The 21,146-nt window shown below is 38.1% G+C and overlaps 1 pseudogene; it reads left to right on the top strand.

Moving 5' to 3' along the window:
* Nucleotides 1-1,395: 1,395 nt before the first annotated feature.
* Nucleotides 1,396-20,884, top strand: LOC113076883 (HMG box transcription factor BBX-like; annotated as a pseudogene).
* Nucleotides 20,885-21,146: the final 262 nt, after the last annotated feature.

The following is a 21,146-nucleotide window of genomic DNA, read 5'->3' on the forward strand; positions in this document are numbered from 1 at the left end:
CTGTAGACTTTATTTTACCAGCGCGACGCCGATCTGACACTAATATACAACATCCAGGAAGCTCTTTAGATAGTGGATCTGTGATCAGAAAAGCATTCCCAGCATGGTGGTGTTATCCTTTAGAAGTAGGTGCTTGTAAATCAATTAAATGCAGCGCAAAAGTTAAGGCAGAATGGCTCGACTTAAACCCTGATGATAAATCCGGTTTAAAATGAATAGTGTGTTTTCAAACACGGTGACTGATCTAAGCTGCTTGTGCCATCTTCATACCAGCTATCCGTCGTTCATACCAGTTTAAGATGGTCAGACAGGTTTTTGCAACATTTCTAGTCTAGTCTAAGATAATTAGACCAACAGCAAGAAAGATACAGTCAGTTGGACTGTTTACATCTGCATCTGTTTACAACATTGCTAGCTGGTCTAAGTTGGTCAATAAACTGTTGATCCAGCAAAAACAGCTACCAGCTGGCCATATGAGTTGGTCAAGCAGGGTTTTTTTTGGAACCATCAACCAGCTAATTATGAAAATGATAATATTACATGTATAGTCAAGTCTTTCCACATTCTCCACAACAGCTCCGCACTGTGCACAAATTAACTAGCAGCAGTAACTGTTTTATAGCTGATGATCAAACTTATACGAGCAACAAACCAGCTATAAGTCATTATTATCAGCTAAAGGTGGTCAAGCAGGTTTTTGCAACACGTTAACATTTCTAGCTGGTCCAAGATGAACATTAAGCTGGTAGACCAGCAACAGCTTCCAGTTGGTCATGTTTGGGGGTTTTTGGAACCATATTATTGGGAATCCAGCTAATTATAATAATGATGATACATTCAAGTCAGTCCAAAACAGCAACAAACTGTGCACAAACTAACTAGATGTGTTTTTGAGCATGATAGACAGTTTCTTGCTGCTATAAGATCGTAACTGAACTCTTTAACCAGCAACAAACAAGCTACCAGCTGACCAGCTGGTAATGTGAAGTTGTTTTTTTTAGAACCCGATTACTGGTCAACCAGCTAATTATGATAATTATATAATCAAGTCAGCCAAAAATATCCAATAACTGCACAAACTAAATACCTGCTGAAAAAAAAAACCTGGCTAAAACCAGCCTAAGGTGGCTGGCTGATCTCATCTGGTTTAAGGAACATGGTTTCTAGTTTCTAGCTGATATACCGTAAGATATTCATTAAGCTCTTTAAACAGCAAAAAACCAGTGACCGGCTGGTCATGTGAGGTGGTCAAGCTGGTTTCTGGAGCATGATAACTGGTCAACCAGCTTGTTGTGACGATGAGAAGACAACAGTCAGTCCAGAACAGCCACAAACTGCACGAAGTAGATGTGTTTGGGAGCAAGATTCTAGTGAGGTTTCTGTATCTTTTCTGATCTGTGATGGTCGTAATCCAGCAGAAAACCACCTACCAGCCAGTCATAAGGTGGTCGAGCTTATTTCTGGTCGACCAGCTGGAACGCAGCTAACATGTTATAAAACACTGATAAATCACATGTATCATATTAGACTAAATTTCCCAAATGGACACCGCTTGGATGATGATGATGATGATGATGTGACACGGTAGGCCAGTGAGTCCAGCGCTGTGATCATCCACACACTGTGCACACGGGCTTCAGAACAGCAGTCAGTGGGGACACTTGAACGCACGGAGGGGGAGGAGGGCTGCGAGAGAAAACAAGCCGAGAAAATTGTTCGTCTGAAACGAAAGTACCATCATCTAAGTGCCATTTGGGCCCAACCGTTATTCGTTTTCGGAGTGATCGGAGCGATTGTGATGTAGTTTGTCGACTTCATGCTGCGGTGTTGCTCCTTTCCAAGCATCCGGTAAAAATAATATAAGTGTCTGTGGGGCTACTGTACGGACGGCCAGTGCAGAACTGTTCTGATGTGTCAATAAGTTTGAGGCTGGAATGAGAAGGCCCTGGCGTTTCGACCGGATTTCAGGGGTAAGTTTGCGTTCACAGATGCCGCGATGACTGAAAACTTAAAGACATATTTTTGTGTGCGAACAGCCCCGAGTTCCGATTGATCGGGAGCTCGCGCTTAGACAGTGCGAAATTCGTGCCAGTTTGTTGTGCTTCGGCATAAACAACTTTGGCGTTCGGCGTGTTTGACACCTGCTCTCACCGAACATCAAGGTTTCTTTTAAATCCACGACGATTTAACATGTACGACCGACCGTGCGATTATTGCATATGGGTCTGCTAATGACACGTTCAGGCGAGCTAGAGCAATCGCGCATCACAGGGGCTAGCAGGCTAGCCAGCTACTTTTATTCTATCTTACTTAACGGAGCGAGAAACCCGAGCACAAAACCTTCTCATCTGAAAAGTCTGCCCCGAAAACCCCTAGTTTAAGTAATGAAAGCTCGTGGAGGGGGATCTGTCTCTGAAAATGCCCTGGCGGAGTTTGACAGGAGTGAGATTTATACTTCCATCTTCCCCAAAGCAAGATGGACTCTCGGCTGTCTGTCTTGTCAGAGACCAGTTCGACATTTTGCACCGAGATGCAAACCCAGCACAGTTCAAATAAAGGGTCAAATGAGTTTTGAAAAGAGCCCGATGGCTTAAATAATCGGAGGGTATCGTCATCATGGTGCTTTGTGGAGTTCTTGATTCGGTGATCGAGAGTTGTGCAAAGACACACACACACTCGGAGAGTGCACCGCTCTCAGGCTGTACCTGAAAACTAAACGCTGCCTGCAATACTGTATATACCGTCCATCCACTCGACGAAAACTGTGTCGGATGTGCTTTAAAAAGACCTACGTGATCGAGCCGAATTATGGCAAGCCTCTTTAACAGTTGTTACAGCTTGCATAATATTTGTAATTAATATTACAAAGGTCGTGTGTTTAGATTCACAGGTAACTGTTCATTAAATGCATATGCCAATAAAATGGTGTTCACCCTGCCAAAGATCTACAGTGGAAGAGCAACGGGAAGTCATTCATTCAACATGAGCGTTGATGACCATTGGTGATGGGAAAAGTTGAGAGCTTAATTTTATGCAAAGGAGCAGCTTTGCAATGCACTGACTACCAGTAGGAGTTTGGAGTAGGACCACCGACTGGAAACCAACAGTAGCCTACAGCAACTCGGTGACCTTCAGCAATTCAAGCACTCTCAGTGTCAATGACCTTTCACTACTATGTGATCATATTCAGCGACTCATCAAAGTTGAAAAAAAAAACACGAAATGAAACAATGGCGACATATCTTTTCTTCCGTAATGTAATGTACATCGCAAAAGAAAAATGGATGGATGGGGAGTTGGTTTTAGGGCTGTCACTTTTGTAAAAATTTTGATTTTTAAGACATAAGTGTTCTTTGAATTGATTGTAAAATCGATTTTCCATGTAAAAAAAAAAAAAAGACATTTCCGTTTTCAACCCCAAAAAACGGACGAACGCAAAGAGTTTGCCGGAAAGCACAAGTCAGCAATATTTCATATTTATTGGCATGAAGTTTCGTGCAGTATAACAAACAGCAACAGGAGTGCAACATTCTCGAAAAAAAATATATGCAGAGTAGACTGCTGCCATAACATAAATGAAAAACATAAATGAAAAACATTACTGCAGGCTTCAACCCGGCTGCATTTATGATTTAGGCAATTCAAAATCTCCACATTTATTTTAAATAATAATTCAATCCATTTTTCAAACAACTGTTCAAAAATGAAACTTTAAATGGACTTACTTGAAGTTGAGAACAGGCCATGTGTGTTTTTTATTGAACGTAACCGACAACTGGGCTAGGTAGGACTAGGCAGGCATAATAAAATGCGCAAAAAGGCTAGACCCATTACAAACTATTGGACAGGTAATGTTAAACAAGTCGATCAACATTTTCGGGGTCCAGAGCAGAGCGTTTTTTATTCACTATATGTCCAGCTGTTGAGAAGACGCGCTCCGACCGCACTGATGTCCCAGGGACAACTACTTCATTGCCAGCTGCGCAAGGTGGGGGTATTTCGTACTGCCAATCTTCTACCATGAAAGCGGGTCGCTGTCAGCTGGCAATGGTGGCTCCATTTCATAACTCATCATGACGTTGTCCTCCATTTTCTTTGAAAACACTAGATGCAGCATTTGAAACCATGAAACTATAGGTGCGTAAAATTGCTGGGTATTTTCTGTCTAGCTTTCGCAAGGCCTACTCCACTTTCGGAATTCTTTATTTTCTTTTTCTGCTTGTTTGTGAGTTTTGTTACATCTATAATTTGTTTAATTCTTTTAAAATTAATAGTGTGATTTGGTTAAAATCGATTCCCTATTTTCATTTTTTTTTTTTTACTTTTTTTGGTTTGAGGGGTTGAGTTTAAGCGGACTAAATGATTGGAGAAATCCAAAATATGTCTCCGGAGAGAAATATGCCATTTTGATGAACAATCCAGTTATGGTATTTTAATTGAACATTACGAGGTCAGAAATGTGCATACGAATTGTTTACAATAAGATCTATAACATGCATCTAGAAAGAGTGAATTTTTATTTATTTTTAAATAAGTCCTCTGTAACATCTTAACATCTCAGCACTCTATAGCCCTAGGTATAGGCTCATTTAGCATATAAATAGGCCAACGCACCAATAAAAACAAGTCTTTCTTAAAAAATTTTATTAAGATAAATTATAAATTAAGATGGGTAATTGGCAATAACGAAATTAATTAAGATAAAGGCTCTGCCGGATTTGCTTCGCCATAGCAGCTGACATAATAAAATAATAATGCCAACATTAGCTTATATAGCCTACTCTGGCTACATTATGCATTTAAGACTCAAATAATATTTAGTTATTATTTGAAAAACATTTACTCACCAAGATTAGGTAAGGCCTAAGTGTTTTTGTGGAGGAAAATGATTGAATCCACTGTAGATGTCTTCAGCGCGCTCCTGCGCTCACTGATGGTGCGTCATTATTCACTCATTATTCTCATTATAAACAAGGTCAAAACTTTTCCAAACCTCAGACTTTGCTTTAGTTGCTGGTGCTACAAAAACGTAATCGTTAGAAGCAAGCCTCCGTTTCAACTACTCCGCATACATTTTCACATCTTTCTTGCGCTAATCGAAACACATTACATGACCGCTCATTTACTGCGCAAGCCCGAGCCCGGCCCGATTTGTTCAATTGGCAATGGGCTTCTTCACACTGCCTGAACATGTGCAATTGTGCTTTTGAAGACAACTGACCACGCGCACCTGTCCGCGCGGTTGTCTGCTCAGACTCGGTACACACTCTCCGATGGCGATGTTTACATAAAGCCTGCATAGCGGTCCATAGCGGACTCGCGGACGCAGAAAGTATAAGAGGCTTTAAGATGCAGTCTGTAAGACGCGAACGGGAGCATGACCTGACGCACATTGTAGAAAATATGTTCAGCATATGGTGAGCCACATTTGAATTCGTGAAGGAACCACTGCTTTAAACTGAATGAATGAATCATAGGTTCGTTGGTAACATCGCACAAGGCACATAAGAGGGTGACATCTAGTGGAGAAAATTTGTAATTAGATTAACGCTAATCTTACGTTCAATGTCTGAGGAAATAAATATGGAAAAAAAATCGATTCATGGCCTTTGAGAATCGATTTTGAATCGACCACATTTTAAAAAACGATTAATCGAAAAATCTATTTTTTTACCCAGCCCTAGTTGTTTCTGACCCCAGGGATGATTTAAGGATTAATTTAAAAACATGTTGTGTGACAATTAATTGTGTGTGTGGGCCAATATAGCCTTCCGTTTGTGGTCTTGGCACAGATTGCTGCACTGCTGTATGTTGACGCACAGAATGACTTTAAATAACATTTTAGCAGTAGTGACGTTCATTACAATGTAAGATCAACCAGAAGTAAGAATGGCTACTAACAACCAACCAGTACATCGACTTATGGAATGCAGCTACAAAGTTGCTACTTTATTAATTAAAAGTGAAATATTATTATTCATTAGATACCAGTAATTATTCCAATTAGCTACTGCAAGTATTTTCGACTAAATGTTATGGGAATTTTGGTTCAGATATCAGCTATTTGTTTCTGACTTGTAAATATTCACACTAATTATATATTAAAGCTTTACTAGTAATTATTAAGTTGTTTGTTAAATAGTAGCTACTGTACCTGTTAGATAGTACTAGCATCTATTAATACAAGTATTTTTTAACAAGTGGCTAAATTATAGATACTAGTGATTGTTGGAATTTAAAGAAGTTAAATTGTTAAATTGAAAAAGATACTTCTAGTCACTATTGGACCATTTACTAGTAATCTGAAAACTGATATCCATTTACTTTATTGCTGCAAGTCATTGTGAGCCTCATTTTTGTACTAGTAACATAAAAAAATAAGTATTGGTAAATAATACACTTTCTAATGAATAAATATTGCAACAGCTTGCCATAGCTTAAGTAGTTTAATGTATTCAGTGTATGCTGTGAGCTATGTCATAACTTTATGCTTCATCAACAACACCGGAGGTCCCACCTTAGTTTGAAGCTAGAGCGGTGCACATATGTCGAACTAATCCACAGTTAAAATGTCACTGACCGATGAAGTCGGACTTGGGGCAGCGTTATTGGGTGCATTTGGCTTTGCTTTTGATGATTTATTCCTGTACTGAGGGCACAGTGTTTTTGTTTCACTTTTTAGGTCATCTTCATCGCATGATACAGCCTGACTGACAGATCCATCCTCATCTTTCAAATACCGTATTTCCATATTCTGTGGCTCTGTAAGTACGCCTTCACTTCATGCCATGTGTTTTTCCCCTTCATCAGTTGTTATATCTATAAAATTCACAGACTAATTGGGATCTGATGCCTTAACATCACGGATCAAACACTCATTACATCACAGATTTTAAGCTCGTGATTGTACATAATCACCTGTTTATTGAGTTGTGCTCAATCCGAGATAGAATACATATTCATTCTTCAAACTGTTACCAAGCAAAGAGTCAGTTTGTTCAAACATGGTCTACTTTCCTGAATGACTGCATCAATAACAAACTGTACTTTTGATCATCATATAATGGCATATTACATGATGCCATAGCATGTTATTAATTTAACCCTTCTATTGTAATTTGTAAAGAATAGACTGTAAATATCACAGTTTTTGGTATTGGAGCCAAACTCAATGACATTGTCATGAATATCTAAAACAGAAAAAAACTACTTTTCTCATTTTAATCTATTTGTTTTTTATAAAAAAATAACTGTAACTATAAAAAGTGTGCTATCTGATATTTTTGACTTGTATTTCAAAAACAGTTACAACCTTTTGGCCTTGCAGTATGTCAGTTTAAATTGTAATGAAAAACCAAAATTGTAGCTTTAAGTTGTATACGGTTGAATTTCTAATCTAATCAAAATGAATATGGAAATTGTTATAAAATTTGAGATGCCTAAAGTGAATTAATTTAACCAGCATATAAAAGGTTCTTAGACGATTTGTAATACTCCTCAAATTTTCTAAGATTTAACAAGAAGACTATAACAATGATTTTTCTCTATCGTCATATACTTTAAAACCAGAAAAAATATTTTTCTTAATTAATGGGTCTTCAGATCCATTGTACGATTTATGTGTTTTTAAAGGTTTTCAATGCTTGTCAAATTGAACCCGAAGCTCACGGGTGAATGCAGTTACTTTATGAATGAATTTAAATTTAATTTTTTTTTTTTATAATAGTCTGATAATGCAATCCTTTAAGTTCACTATTGATATTTACATATGAATACCAAAACTGCTTTTGTTTTCTTAGCCTTTCTTCAATATCAATAACCTTTCAGTCTTTATCAACTGTTGTAGGATTTCATTGCATTCATCAAAAGTGCATCAATAAATTTGTATTATTTCTGCTAGTAAAACTTGAATACTGATTCAGGTAAAGCAGCCTTGTTTACACCTGAGGCATGGAGCCACAATTCTGGCCTGTATAATTACATTCTGACAGATCAGCCTGTCAAATACAGACGTTGCAATGAGGAACTTTGACTCACTTCTGCTGTGTAAAAGTCCCATTATCCTGTTTCGGATCTATCTTGACATTATTGCATTTTATTTGATCATGAATGCATACCTTTATGAGTTAAAATGTCAATTAAAAATGCATATATTAGCATTGATTCATAGCTTTAAACAGATTTCTTGGACATGTAACATTTTAACTGCAAACCGGTTGCAAGTCTGTTTCTTGGTTCAATGATGCTTTGAACTAAGTTTCATTCAAATTTGGGAAAATTAGATATAATTTGTTCATGAAAGTTTCCCTGCATGACAAGTGCCTGAGAGAACACAAGATTGGAAGATCAGAGAATGCATGCAAACATGATACATGCGGGAAGGCTCTTTATTGTAATGCCAGCATTTTCAGTTTAATTTCATCACATTACCTGAACTGAAAACAAATCATTCACTTTTCACACAGATTTCCTTTGACAGTAATAATGACTATCATTGTGAACACGATTTCTGCTTAGTTTTTTTTTATGTACTGACAATCAAGCCAAAATGTTTTTCTGTGGTGATTAATAACATGCTACTACTGCATTCCTTTAATAGTGATATTAATCTATATTTACATTCTCACAACCATGACTCACAGTCATAGTCGTATTTTTTGGTTGATTATGTGTGGGACTTCTCCTTTAAATTTATGACACAATTTTTTAAATATATATATATTTATCCCCATTTGATAATGTAAGGTCCTGTAATGTCTGTTTCATAGCACTTTATCAGGCCGTCAATCACTAAGAAATGCTATTCTTAGTGGGCTGAACACACATTAGTGCATGTAGTGACTGGCCGTAAAGAGAGAACTGCTGTCCTGCAAGACTTCTGTCAACATTTACTCGTCTTCAAGTTGTTCCAAACCCACAAGATTTTCTATAGACCAGAAAAGTTGATGAATGTCCTGAACTACTTTGTTACTGATTGCTTTCGTTGTATGGAAAAGAGCAGCATGAACATCCTCAAAACATCTCCCTTTGTGTGCCAAAGAGGAAAAATGGATTGAAATGACATGACATGAAAACATTTGCTAAATGAATAGATGTAAATGTACATAAGAGTGAATGAATGATTAAGTGAACAATTCATTTACTGTTAAAAATAAGTTAGCAGTCTACTAAAATTAATTATTTTTGCATTTTCATTTTGCTTTTTAAAGAAGATAAATAATCAGTTACATCTATCTTATTCTATTGACTCTCATTTTTACTCACAAACCTTGCCATATTATACTTCCAGGAAATGTATACTCTCACGTTTAGCTTAATTAATTTTTGTTTAATCGGTTGTTTCTATTACAGTGACAATATAAAAGCCAGTTATTCAATTAATCAACATATATCCATACAGAGCTTTTTTTGTCTATATGCTTAACAAAATAAATTGATCTTTTTACATTGAAATATATAGCTGCTTTTAAATTTAATAATTGTCTGGATCCATGGCATGAAAAAGCATGAAAACCTCTCGGTTAGAGGATATTTACATCTATTGTAACCTGCTTTTTTTGACTTCTCACATTAACAACTGATGAATGAATGTGCGAGACCTTATCTCTTTTCAGCATTTGATCATAACAGTCCTGTAACAAAATTAACAGCAAGAGGGCAGCAGACACCAGCTATGAACAACATTTCAGAAGATGTCTGCTGCTAATGCAATGCATGGATACATTGTACTCCCCAATTCAGAGCAATCCCTGTGTGCAATTGAAAACTGAACACATGATAATTGAGACACGCGAGATAGGAATCATTCTATGTTAAGTTTCATGGTGACGTGAGTGTCATTGTGTGTGTGTGTGTGTGTGTGTGTGTGTCTTCCTCTTCCTGTTTGTGTGCACGCATGTGAGATGTGTGTTCTGGTCCTATTGGAGAAGAGAGAGCTGGTGCATGTGAAGGTCACATGTACAGTAGAGCTGCACCGGTGCTGCAGACGCAGAAGAACAGTGCTCAGATAGACAGGGAACCCTGTGTCCGCTCTCCCTCAGTGAACAGTCGACAGCGTGCCTGTTTTCCTTGAACTACCACTGCGCACTGGAAGAGACTGCACGTCGAATATGCTCTGAATCAAGGCTCCTTGTTCACACTGATGCATTTATTACATAATTTATGACCCCATCCAAAAAATACAATAATATAGTGTGAGCTTTTCTTATATTCTTCTGATTACAGACAAATTATATTTGCAGTCTCCTCAGAATGCTCTCTCTCTCTCGCTCTCTCGTTGTAATCAATTGTACATTTCACCTTTAAATGAACACCAGACAATGTAATTATCATTGTTATGGCCTCTTCCTGTCATTTGGTCTATTATGTGTCTTTAACGACCATTAAGGGCCTTGTTTAACCTCTGAAGTTTGCCCTCATCAGGGTCAGCAGCAATATGAAGGGCGGAGGTGGAGGGAAAGAACCTCCGGTGGAAGGAGAAGTCAGCGGAAAGAGGCCCAAACGCAAGTGTCTGCAGTGGCACCCGCTGCTGGCCAAGAAAGCTCCAGACTTCTCCGAGGAAGAGGAGGAGGAGGATGAAGAGGAGCTGGAGAAGGTGAATGATTGAGTGCATTAACGCTAGTGTTTCGCTCATTACAGCAGCTGCTCCTCAAAGACTTGAAGTCTGACTACATGAGGTTAAAATGGGAGTTTATTTATGGCTTGTACAGTTCATGTGTGTTTGTGTTGAGGTCATCTGTACTTCTAAACACTGACAAATGAGTTTTTAGGAGATTTAAACCTTTGACCTTTTCGGTCATTTACAATACAGTTCAAAAGTTTGAAGTCAGAAGTATCTCTTATTCTTATGTCCTTACTGTTACTTTTGATCTTTAACGTTGCATCATTATTGAATCAGTTGAGTCAGGTTAAGACTTGTAAAATGTACAAATGCATAGTTTTTTGCGTCAGTTTTCTTCCACCTCTGCAAGAATGTATAAAGAAAGTTAAGTGAAATCAAAATGCGTTCTTGTGGTATTTTAATCGAAAATACCTATATTTGAAAACCAACAGTAGCAAGAGAAAACCAACAATAGAAACAGCATAATGTCTTCTCTGAGTCATGGGTATGGAATAATGTGCCAGAAGCTAATGTCTTGCATGTTGGTCAGTTATTTTGTAGAGGAAGGACAAAAATCTAACCACCTTTGTAATTTCCTTGTGGTTCATTTTTTTCAGTGTTGAATGTTTAATGCAAGGTTTCCCAAATTTCCATTTGTGGCTTAAATTCGGGGGTTCATAAGATGATAAAAATCTAATAATTAAATCACAAATGTGTACAATCATTATTTATTTATTTATTTTTTTTAAAGTAAAACACAGCTAACCAATTGCTGGGTTATTTTATAGGGATCCATGTTGTTTTATTTTAATATTGTACTGTGGGGAAATATTGCAGCAAAAAATGTATGAATAGGCCTTGCTTTTGTCTTAAGAGTCCGAAATTTTTGCATGCGTTTTTTCATATTCAACATCCTTTCCTATCAAAATGCATGCAACGGATCCGAAAGCAGTGTGTAAACATGATTGACAAAACATGAGGTCGTATCTGTTTTTCAGTGTGCTAATATTTCTTACTGTGCTAAGACCGTTAGTGTAGATTTGTCCACTGCTGCTGTTGAATTTGACCAGGTCTCTGTATCTCTTTCCACTTTTTTGACTTTTCTCCCCAGGAGCCGGTGTTATGTGCAGAGAGCGGAGCACAGGAGGGAGAGTGTGGCGGGATGGAAGATGACAGTGAGGAATACTCCTCTGAACAACGGGCTCGCCGGCCCATGAACGCCTTTCTGCTGTTCTGCAAGCGACATCGTTCGCTGGTCCGACAGGAGCATCCGCGACTAGACAACCGAGGAGCCACTAAGATCCTGGCGGACTGGTGGGCCGTACTGGACCCCAAAGAAAAACAAAAATACACAGACATGGCCAAGGAGGTAAAAAACAATCTAAGTGAGGCAGACCACACACAAACAAAAAATCTTGTTTTTTTTTTGTGGTGAACGTGATTAAATATGATAGCTACCATACAATTTACTTGGCATAAAAAGACTAGTCAATTGTTAGAAAGGAAAATAAAAATGCCAACAGCTGACATTAATCTATTATTTAATGGTGTGTTCTGTTTTATACAGTATAAGGATGCGTTCATGAAGGCTAATCCTGGTTACAAATGGTGTCCTGCCACCAACAAGCCGGTAAAGAGTCCGTCTCACTCCGTGAGTAACGCTCGCAAGAAAGTCTGGTCTCTTCCATCCAACCCAAGCAAGGATTCTTCACTTGCCAAAAAACAGCCCAAAACTGACAGCACACCCCAGCTCAACTTTGCCATGGCTGGTAAGAACAAAACAAACACTTAAACACATACAATACTGGTTTGTTTAATTGAACAAAAATGCAGAAAAGCTGTAATAATATTTCCAGTCCCTCCAGAAAAACGCGATTATGCGATCGCCTGATCAGCCAAAGACTGCATTTTTATGCAGGGTCGCATTTTTTCAAATACGCCGCTCTTTTGCTGCATAAATTGCCAATTTCAGAAAGCAAAATATGTGGGGCTAGCATGATTTCATAATCCCTGTATTTTCGTTGCAAAAACTCACATATATATTAGCAGAAAGTTGGAAAATGTTGCATTTACTTCACACAAGTAAAGCGCCATTTTCCCCCTATTGCCATGGGAACCTTATGAAGTGACGTAACTACATGACGTGAACATCCTCTGCAAACCCCGCGGTGAAACCAGGGTGAAGAGGAGCCAAATTATATTGCAAGAACTTGCGAGAAACTAGGCTACTAACACTTGTAGTTTCATTCAGAAGTTGATGCAACTTTACAGTTGTAAGATTGGACATTTTTGTTACTGAACAGTACCAAAAACTTACAGTTGTAATTATATTAGTATTATGTAAAATAATTTACGTTGCAGTAAGAGATTGCAACTTAAATATTCTGTGATTTAGTATGCTCGCTTATCATAGGAAGCAATAAGAAATTACTCTTTACATTAAGGTAGTAGCCTAGTGAGAAAAAGGTGTTGGGGGAATCACCTTTTTTTCTCTTTTTCATCAAACCCCAGTTTTTGCAAGTTCACGCAATTTCATTGCATAAAATTGCAAAAATATTCCGCATTTTCCATCGCATTTTTTAAGATATGTGCCGCAAAATCCGCGTTTTTCTGGAGGGACTGTATTTCACAATAGTACTATTTTTTTTATATATTTACTTTTTAAAACATCTTTTAAAATGTAATTTACTCCTGTGGTGGCAGAGCTGAAATTTCAGTAGCCATTACTCCAGTCTTCCGTTTCATGATCCTTCAGAAATCATTCTGATATAGTGCTCAAGAAGCAGTTTTCATTATTACTGAGGTTGAAAACAAGAGTGCTGCCTAATAATTTTTTTGTGGAAACTGTGTGTTTTTTCGTCATTACTGAATAAAAGTTTTATTTTATTTATTTATTTTTTATAATTTTTTTTACAACTATTGAATGGTAGTGTCTCTACGTCACAGGTTGTTTAACTGTATAGTTCAGCATTTCTTAACATCTTTTTCCTTTGCTGTGTTTTTAGATCCCAATAAGATGGGCGGCCTGAGCATGCTGCTGTTAGCCGGGGAGCATGCGCTGACTGCCAGAGAGGTACAGTAACATCATTTTAATACATATGAAAATACAGATCCAGGCTAAGCACAAACGTTTATCAAATCAAGACATCCAAGACCTATTTTGAATCCAAACTTAAGGACTGTGTGGACTGTTTTATTATTCTAATTTATAAATATTGGCCAATTTGAATAATTTAAAATAAATTATTTGAATATCAGTGCATCCATAATATCCAAATTCATGTAGTTCATATGCAAGACCCTCATATGCAGATCAGAACAGCCTCTAAAAACACAATTACATCACAGTACTAACAATTAGAATGGGTTACAGTGTAATTGCATATTAGCAATATGCAGATTTTGCAGTAGAAACACATGCAATGCAACAATAGTCAAGTCAAATGAGTTTTTAAACCAGGAACCCAAAGAAGAGGGAATAACAGTTAGTAGTCTAGATCCATATCCTCATATCTTGATGAGCTTGAGACAAATCGACATCATTCTGTACTTACGGCAGACCTCTGTTATAATGAGCACATGATCAGTGCTCATGTAAATAGACTGTGACAGGCCCATCTCCATGGATACGGCAGCCGCAGCGGGCTGTGACTAAACAGACTGGGATGACTGTTTTGGGCCCCAAACTGGGTTTGTGTGCCATTAGGAGGTGCATAGACTTCATAAATTGTAGAGCTTTATGAGCCATTGAAGACACTAGGCCTATGTGTGTGTGTGTGTGTTCCTGTGGGTTCCTCAGACTCTCACCCCTGTTAATCCTCTGTAAATTCCATTTTCCTGCCACTAAGTGATCCTAATTGCCTTCAGCGCAGTACATTTGTCACTGAAGAGGGCCACGGGAGGTTTATACAAAACAAAAGGCAATGCCTCGTTGTTTTGTGGCCAGATCACATTAGATCATCTGTTTGGTCTTATTTGAGGAGCCAGGGCTGATTTCTCTACCTGTTGACTGTCCATGTTTAACCAGAAACCGTCTTCTGAATCTCAAACACAGGTTGATCTACAGCGGACTGTGTCTGGCATTAGTGCACTTCAAATCGTATCAAGTCACTGATAAATTGAGAGTAACACCATGTTGAAGTTGCTTCATGTCGACAGTCGTCTCTTTCTAGTTTTTTGTGCTGCATAGTTAAATCATGTGTGAATTTATTTCTATTAATTGAATGTACTATGCATTCAGATATCCTTAAGTGTTACATAAAAGCTAGTATGTGATATTTCTGGTGCCCAATGAAAGGCAGTACAATTTTTTTTTTATTGATAACAAATTTTGTTGTATGTATGTATATATATATATATATATATATATATATATATATATATATATATATATATATATATATATATATATATATATTGTAATGCATAAGTTTGCAGTTATTAAGGTTAATAAATTAATGCTTTCTTCTGCAAAGACACACTAACTGTTGCTTATGTTTAGTTTCTGGGGTGATGTGCAGTGGTTTCCAGCATAGACACCTCAAGATGTCTGTCATTTCCTGTTTAGAATAATTTATAGCAATTTTTCTTTTTTTATTTTATTGAATTTCCCTGTGGTTTTTCCTCAAGCTGTCAACAGAGGGAGGTGTTGTGTTGTAAATGTCAGTGGTCATTTCAAAGACGATGTGGATTCACTGTTGTTTACGTTTGTGGTTTTGTTCAGCTTTAATGATTTAATATTTTTTATGCTTTCATTTTAGATGTCCTCCAGCTCTTCCCAGACAGGAGGCACAGATGTTGCTAAGCACACTGGGAAATCAGCCCTTTTCCAGCTGGCTGAGGTGAGACCATCTGAAGACTTGTCAGTCCTTAACAACAGAGCCTTAAAACCCTCCTTAGTAGTGAGACGCCTCAGATGATGGTTAGATGTGTATATCCACATGACATGCTTAAAGCTCTGAATGTATTTTGTTTTTACTCTTTCCCCTTAGATTTCTTCCAGTCCTGGACAGCCAGCTGGGGGAAGTATGAAAGCTGAGGACACAAGCTCTCTCACACATGTAGAGGTGAGGGTTTTGGACTCTTTAAGTGAAACGTGTGGAAGATCTCCATTACCTTTTGAATTTAAAATGATTTCTGAGCACTTATTCAGTTCAATTTAATGTCCTTCTTAGGCCTCTGGACCATCTCAGCCAAGTTCGCCAGACCTACCTAAGAGTTGTGTTAAATCACCCTTGTTTCAGCTGGCGGAGGTACAGTTGAACTCTCCTAGAGATCCTGAATGTCCTTTGACCCACCTTAGATCTCTCACAGTGCAGTACCAATCATGCTATGCTATGAAGCAATTATTTTTAAATTCATTATGTGTTTTTTCACAGTGGTGTAGTCTAAGTGATACGCAGGTATACACCTTATATCCACTAAGACGGGTCAAGGGTTCACATGGTCCATTAGCGATATCCTCACAGGTAGCCCATCTGTGAGTGATAGTGTTCTTTTGGTCCCCCTGTCAGTGGCGTAGCACAAAATCATGGGGAGATTTGTCACTGTTACATTAAATCGCGAAATTGGAAATATTTTTTTAAACCATGATGGCTGATATTATGCAGAGTGCAAACTTAGCGCAAGAGTTATGCCGGTGAATGTCTTAATCTCAACAATTAATACAAAGTGAAAGTATAAAAAGTATGAACTGGACTACATTAATTGAAAATGCCAAATCCCCTTAAATATTGCCACTTTTTGATGCTTTTGACAAAATATCTTGTTATTTGGCACATGATACGATGCAACCCAGTGCAGGGAGGTTATCGCGGGGGCCCCGTTGTGCGTGGGGACCATCAAGTGCAGGCCTGGTGCGATCACACCTATTGCACCACCCTAAAGACGGCCCGGTGATGCACTTTCGCAAGGATGCCCCATAACCCGATCGGAGCTGTGACATATCAGTCATCTGTCCCTAGTGTCTTTCACACTGGCCTCGGGCCATCAGACAGTCACTACCTGACCTGGTCACAATCAAATATGTTAGTATTCCTTGGCTGCATATTGTAGATGTATGCTTTTATTTTTAAACTGAACTGTTTGAAAATGAAAGTACATGAGGCCAGTTTGAAAGATTTCTTATCCCATGGCTCCCTCTAGTGGACTGCAATTGTTTTTTACAGGGGGCATTTTTGCTCAGCCAATGCAAGTCTATGGGAAATTTTGGATTTTCATATTTTTTTTTTGGATCCTTTTTCAGATGATGAAAAATGATGAGAGAGATGGAAATTTCTGGCCAGCCTTGTGGACTGGACGTCAGGCTAGGAAATTTTAAAACAGGCACTCTTCAATGTGCATTAAAAATTGTCAGCTGATAAAACTGGATCTCATTCTTATAACATCTAAGGATAAATGTAGCTCTTAACTGGCTGAGTTCAACAATAGAAATTCAGTCCAGTCTCTCCAGCTGTAAATGTCAATGGCTGTTAAAGTTATTGCTTATAATAAACTGACATGTTGATATCACACAAGTAGTTTTTCAGAATGCGCTCCGTTACAAACTGTATGCAATAGTGAGTGTGGTGTTGATTATGGGGTGTTGCTCTGGGACATGCGAGTATGAGGCTGGGTGGGAAAAATCACAGTATATTCACTACAGAATGCAAGACTATACCACTGGTTGTTCACATTGATGCACACTATATTTTGCCAACAGTGACCACAGCAGAAACTTTATTTACTCATAGATTCCCAATAAAATTACACATTTCTGCTTTTGCTGATGTATAACCTTCTAGAACACCAACTTCCTCCATCCAGGCAGCCATTTTGATACTCCTGCACTTCTCGTCATTGCTTTTTTTTTTTTCATAATTTCTCTTCATTGTCATTAACTGGCATGGCCCTCTGCAGATTTATTTTGGTTTGAAGAAGAATTTGAGCAGTTTGCACTTTCTGTTCTTAAATTGTGGCACAAAATGTGACTGCATGTGACATAAGACTGGTTATAATAGGCAGATTGTTTTTTTACCGTTAACTGAAACAAAAAAAAAATTCTGTAATGTAAAGCTGAAAAAAACAATTGAACTTAAAATACTTGAGCGAAAATTAAAAAAGTTGCTTTGGCTGCTGACTGGAACAAGTACCAAAAATAATTAAATTTTAATACAAATAAATTAAATACAGAAATATTAAATATAGAAAAACCAGAAATATTAAAATATTACAAATAAAACTTAAATTTTAAAAACTAAATCTAACTTACAAAATTACTCAAAAAAAAAAAAAAGTAAATTAAAACAGGAAAAAGCATTATTCACTGTCTAATTTGACTTAATATGCCATCATAAAATTGTAATTTAAATCAGAATTGTATTCCTCTCTGTGGGTACATTTTCTAATGAATTGTCAGGACCATTTCCCATTCCTCTGTTTATAGGCTTGATATGTGTGTTTTGTGTGTCTCTGCAGCAGATCTCTCCAGTAGGTCTCAGTCAGCATCTGAGGGGAGGCAGTGCGGCCAGTCGGCTCTTTTCCAGCTCGCTGAGGTACTTCACCAACCCACAAACACCACAATCACTGCTCCGGGTTACACAAAGATACAAAACAGGAGGGATTTTATACCATCAGACAGTTATTTGATGGTATGATGCAGAATTAAAGCTCTTTGAGGCATTGGCTGGTGTTGACCGGTTGCACGGACAATGGCAGGCAATGTTATGTAATAAATCCTAGAAGAGCGTTTATTCGTAGTCTGCCACCTGGTGGGTGTTTATATATCTAAAATCCACCAATTAAACACTTGAATTCAAGAGGCAATTTGCTGAAAATGAATTCATCTTTTTAAAGGAAGTTAAGATGTTTTTACTTGAAAGCCTTGATAGCCTGTTACACATTAATCATTTTTCTATAACTGATGTCCTTCTGTGTGTATAGATGTGTTTGGCCTCTGAGGCTGACAAGATGGAAGCTGGATCGTCGCAGCCCTCTGGTGGTTCCTCCTCACTCTGTGCTTCAGCACGGCTCAAGTAAGCACAGACATCACAGAACACCAAAGAGCAGGCGGATGCTCCTGAACTTTCCCTCTCACCACACCATCATCATTCCTCATCACTTCCTCTACCTTCTGGCTCCACCTCGTCATCTCCTACTTGACACCACCCCATCGGATCTCAGTCCATGTAAGACGCTGAAGAAGAAGAAAAAGAGAAAACAATAAAGACTCGGACGAAAATCCTGCATCGCCCAAAAAGGCAAAGAAGCGCCATTACGCCAGAGTCGGACCTGGACAGTGTGATGTTCACCATCGAAGCGGTAGCAAAAAGGTGCTTGGGGCTTGGAAGGAAACACCCAGGAAGAAATCTCATCCCTCAAGTAGCGAGAGCAGCCCCACAGTGGACCATCTCCCGCTGTGAAGAAGAAAGCAAAATCTAAACCGAAAAAACAGCTGAAATTTAAAGACGACAGCGCGGAAGAAGAGGAAGAATGGGACGTAGAGACCAATAAAACCACAGGACGAAGAGATGAAAACCTGAGGAAGCTCCTCTGACCCCTAAAGCGGAGAGTGAGAATGAGCAAGACATGAAGGTGGAGACACCTAGTGGTGTGGAGGACATGGCACCACACTGCTCTCCTCCTCGACCTACAGAACTAGAGGAGGAGAAAGACCACAGACACCAAACCACCTCAAACCAGTCCGGAAGATAAAGAGCCAGAGGTTAAGCCGGAGACCTGTGGGTCCAGGAAGTCTGAGAGAAGCTGTAAAGGAGCGCTTTATAAGACTCTGGTTTCCGAGGGATGCTTACATCGCTGAGAGCAAATGTGGACAGAGGTAACGCACCACACACACACACATTTCCCACGTTCCTTTTCTGTTTGTTGATTTTGTCATAGGAACCAAGTGATAAGATTTGAAACTCATTACACATTAGTTCCAACTGGTTATGTGGAGCAAATAAAAAATATACTTCCTTGAACACAAAAATAGCATTTTTGGAAGTGTTTTCTGATGTAATTGGACCTTAGTTCTCCACTGTACGCTAAGGGAAACTTCAACAACATCAAAACCTGAAATGTGTTTATTTTAACTTATACTGAATATCATTATCATTTTCACTTAATATGATTCAGCTGGCCTTTATGTCAAATAATCACATATAACAGGGCTCCAGACTGCGATCAAATAGCCACATTTTGCAATCATTTTTCCTTTTGGTGTGACTTCATTTTTTCTAGAGGTTGCACTGGTGCGATATGATTATATTTAGTATTTAATGCACAGGGATTAGTTGAACGCACATTCAGTCAGTCTGTTTTCACTTCCCCTCCCCTGCTCTTCCATCACCCTCTCATGTTAACCCACTCACTCAGCCTATTATACTTGCCGTGGTCAGCATGAACATTGAAAGTGCGGGCAGCAAAATGACACAAATATTGAGTAAACAATGTTTCCAAGCTAAGCTAAAGTAAAAGACTGCTTCTTAAACCAATTTTTAACCAATGCTGGCATTCTTGTGGGGGGGGGAAGCATGCATGGATACCAACAACCAGTTTAGTTTTATTTTATTTTTGTTTTCATTTTGAATTGAATTGAATTTTGAAAAGCTTGTTGGTATCTTTTGCTGATTACCTCACGTTACGCTATGGAGGCTCTCTTTTATTAATTTTTTATGTGATTCCTCAATGTTTGCAAACGTTCTGTAATTGATTAGTCAAGATATAATACAGCACATGGTGTATGCCATGCCTCATCTTATTCGTTTTGTTAATAAACGTTTTGTAAGCTAGTTGTCATTGTACCCTTACTGTTTTATTGATAACAGGATCACAATTTGAAAGGAAAGCAACCCGAAGCCCGGCTTTAAAATAGCAAAACTCCCCTTCACAAAATTGAAATCACAAATAATACTGCTAATGAAAAAGAACAGGTAGAATGTTAACCACTATGTGTGTGTGTGTGTGTGTGTGTGTGTGTATATATATATATATATATATATATATATATTATGGACCAACTCAAGTGCTCGTGCTAAGTCTGGAGCCCTGTATAAATTAAAATCAGTTGATACAGTAAATGAAAAAAGTGCTGTTTGGTCTTCTAAACGTCTTCTGGTCTGTATTCCAGGGAAAAGAGGTTCAATGCGAGGCAGTGTGTCCGATCATGAGGGCGGCTGGAATGACGAGAGCTGGGGATTTTCTCAAGCTGTTACCAGCAACCCAAAAAAGCTCAAGAAGTCCAAGTCTAAAGAGGAAGCCACCACAGGGTGAGCTATGATTTCTCTCATCACAACTCTGAACCTACAGGGAAACATGATTTTTTTATTTTTATTTTTTATTATTTTTAAGCCACATTTTATTTTCTCCATTATTTGAAAAATTTACTTTTGCCCAAATTTAAGGCTATATAACACTTAAATGTAATAATGAATGTATGCTATACATGGGTTTTAGATATAATGTTTAATAAACTATGCATTTTTTGCATAACTCATAACTGCATGAGTTTTGAAATTATTTTCTAAAAGTTGAATAGTTTTTTAAGATGATCAAAACAACAAACTAA

This window comes from Carassius auratus, unplaced genomic scaffold (assembly GCF_003368295.1).
Source record: "Carassius auratus strain Wakin unplaced genomic scaffold, ASM336829v1 scaf_tig00021343, whole genome shotgun sequence".
In the NCBI taxonomy this organism is placed as follows: Eukaryota; Metazoa; Chordata; class Actinopteri; order Cypriniformes; family Cyprinidae; genus Carassius; species Carassius auratus.